Genomic DNA, 3346 nt, shown 5'->3' with positions numbered 1-3346 from the left:
AGATATATAGCTACTTTCTCTTAGTTCAATGAGAAGAAAGCTTTGAATAGTGTTTAGACAAGATACCATGTCTGCATCCTGTACTATGAATAACTACTACAAAGACAGCAATACGCGATGTATTAATTATTGTTATTGTCCTACTAACCTGTTTTGAAACTGTCTCATTGCTACTTCTTAATCCATACATCTTAGAAGCTTGTTTTGTGCATTTGAGCTTGACCAAAAGAAAGGCAAGTGCCAGTTATGGTTTTGGGAAAGTAGCTTCGAAGAGCAGGAAGTGAAAACATGCTGAATATAAGTCGTAGAACCCCCAACAGTTGTCTAAGTGCAGTGTCTGAGTTGCAGGAGTCAGCAAAGGGCAGCCACACCGACCCTGCCAGACCTTGCTGGGCCACAGGCAAGGGCTCCTAGATAGACTGCGTCCTCCTATCCTACAGTGACTGTCCCAGCACTTCCCAGAGGACGAAAGCCACAGCCTCCCTGACTGCTCCAAATGGCCTCCTACAGAGTGCTTGGTTATTTTAAAAGACCAAAATTTAAAAATCCTGCTCTAGGAATCGGTATCGTCATCCTCTTCTTATCAATACCGAAACAGGAAACTTCAGGAGCATTTCTATCCTGAAGTAAAACATGGAGTGCGTCTACGACGCACAGTGATCGCTAGGCCGTAAGTCACAATTAACAGCCCTGTGCTGTGCCCCAACTGCCACGCCAGACGCCAGACAGGGCGAGAACCAGGGCCAGCTTCCCGGTGTCCAGCAGGTGTCTCACAGCTCAGCCGCTGACATGAAAATCCCAGGCCCACACCGGACAGCAGCCTTGAAAGGGCAGCGCCAGAGGACGAACTCGGAGCCAGGAGGAGGCGAGTGAGGGCACCGTGCAGCCAGGGTGGAATCAAGGAAGGAAGGGGTTTCATGGACGGGGACAGCCGCGGCCACAAAGAGCAAGGGCCAGCTCCGAAGCTGCTTTCCCTCTGAGGACGCTCCTGCCCATTATTCCTGAACGCCAATGCTGACTCTGGCCATGTCTGAAACAGCAACAGCTGCACAGATGCCAGCAAGCCTTGCGCCCCAACCCAAGGCGCGTATTCCACAAGAACAAACCCAGCCACCAGCACCAGGGGCGCCAAAGCAGAACAAAGCGCAGTGATGCGTGTGATGTGTGTGACTGGGCTCTGCGCTCGGGCTCATTGGCATCACTCTCCAAATGCCAGGAACCAGCGCTGCGAATCTGCCTGCGGCAGCAGGGCACAAATCAAATCAGTGCTCCGGGAGTGAGCAGGGCGTTTTTCAATTAATAAAGAAAAGTGCATTTGATAGCTTCCCCTCCAAACTCCCTTTCAGGCCACAGGAGGCTGCCTGCTGGTTTTTAAGCTCTCACAGTCAGCCAGGTAACGGAAGCCACCAAGAAATTCAAGTGTTATTCCCATGAGAAGGTGCTGATGACCAGGCCCGCCCCACCTGCTGACCCACTCCTACCCACAGAACAACCTGGAATCCGTGAAACTGTGGGATGGCTGTACTCTGAATCTGCAAAATGTAGATTATGTGGAAGTGGCCACCAAAACTCCACAGAGCCATGCAGAACCAGTGCCAAGCCCAGGGATTTACACAGTCTCCCGTGACAAAGCCACACCTACAGGCTGGCCACTGGAAGCTGCCCCATGCACAATGGGTCCCTTGTACCTGATGGAAGGCTGGACACCAGTGAAGATTTCTGCCCCTTAGGATATGTGGGAAGTGGCTGAAGCTGAAGCTCGATCACCAAGGCCACCCTTGAGAACAGCAGGTGCCCTAGGGGAGCCACGTGAACAAGCTGGAGACAAGTGTCATGTGACACCAACTCGTGTTAGGGTTTGTGTCTAGGTGCTCCCCCAAAACCTCATGTAGTCATGGGGCAGCTTCTGGAGTGTGACTGATTCATGACCCAAGGCTGGGATTATGGGTGTGAGGGCTGCACCCAGCCTGGGGCGGAAAGCCTAACTGTAACAGGAGGGAGACAGAGTTGCACTCTGTAGCTGTTGTTGCTGCTACTCCTCCCTTTCACTCTTGTTGTTTTGCTGTTTTCTGCCACCGTGAACTGCTGCCCTCTGCCATGTGCCGCTCTGCCTTGGAGCCAGCTGAGTATGGACTGAAACGACCACAAACTGTGAGCTAAATAAACCTTTCCTTCCTTCATTTTGGGTGAAGCATTTCAGCATTTAAATAAAGGAAATTCCTTCCTCCTTGACCCAGCAATGACAGAAAAGTAATGGAGACAGCCTGCCAGTGTATAATACACACACACTATAGTCCTTGGCAGTTTTCTCTCTCCCATCAGGAGAGGAGGCACCACCTGACCTCAGCTTTCTGTCTTCTGATTCTTTATTTCTTCATCCTCCACCATCTACTCGCCCCCAAGAATTCAGGAGCTGCACTACACATAGCGAGGATACAGGGATGCTCCAAGCCAGGAGGGATCCTTCATCTTCACACACCGGGGTTTCAGGGAATCACATGGAGTCACTACACAGCCCCTCTGAGTAGGAGAGAGGGTAGCATTTTGATGACTTAGCTGAGATCCCAGCTATAGGATGAGGGACTCAGAAGTGTGGAAAGGGACACCGTGCCCAGACATCCACATGGCCAGCTGCATGGACCTCTACGCCACAGAAACACAGGCCAGGAAGGGCACAGGGAAAGGCAGTGCCCCATGCACATCCAACAGGAAAAGCCCAAGGGCCCCAGTCACAAGCACGGGGAAGAAGCAACCACAGCAGCGTGGCAGGGTCTGCATAACGCCTAATGTGGCAGCCAGTCGCAGGGACACAAATAAGCCACCCACCACAAGGCTACAAAAACAGGAGCAGTTCCTGCAAAGAACAAGCAAGGAAAGTGTGGGGTCTCCAAGGGTGGAGAACCCACAGCCAGGTCTCCGTGTGGACCCAAGGAAGCCTGCAGTCAGCAGGGCAGGTCTAGGGTGGACAGGAAGAGACGGTGGCCATGTCACATCATCCTCTTTTGGGCCCCTTCAGAACATGCAAATACATTCTGGCCTTTGCAATAATCTTTTGGACATTCTGCTTATGTGACTATCAAAACAAAGATTTCCACCCTCTATTTAAATGCTGACAAGACAGAGAAGCCGCTTGGTGTTCCGAGTGTGCTCTTTTTTTATACTTTTGATTTCTCATGTAAGAGAACTGTGTGATATTTATGCTTGTTTATCCAATTTGTTTCACTAAACATTATGGACTGAAGTGTACCCACTTTCTTATGCATGACTCAAGCTTGTCCTTCTTTATAGCAGAGCAGTACTCCACAGCCTGTAAATACTATCCTTACTCACCCATCTGTCAATGGAC

General features: G+C 50.7%; 1 protein-coding gene across 2 annotated transcripts in view; it reads right to left on the bottom strand.

Annotated features, from left to right (window-relative positions):
• Nucleotides 1-3346, bottom strand: part of Hecw2 (HECT, C2 and WW domain containing E3 ubiquitin protein ligase 2) — a 207115-nt gene that overhangs the window by 120022 nt on the left and 83747 nt on the right. The gene's annotated exons all lie outside the window — the stretch shown is intronic.

This window comes from Octodon degus, unplaced genomic scaffold (assembly GCF_000260255.1).
Source record: "Octodon degus isolate 3935 unplaced genomic scaffold, OctDeg1.0 scaffold00025, whole genome shotgun sequence".
Classification (NCBI taxonomy): Eukaryota; Metazoa; Chordata; class Mammalia; order Rodentia; family Octodontidae; genus Octodon; species Octodon degus.
The sequence above is the reverse complement of the archived record's forward strand: the minus strand, read 5'-3'. Positions and strand labels throughout refer to the sequence as shown.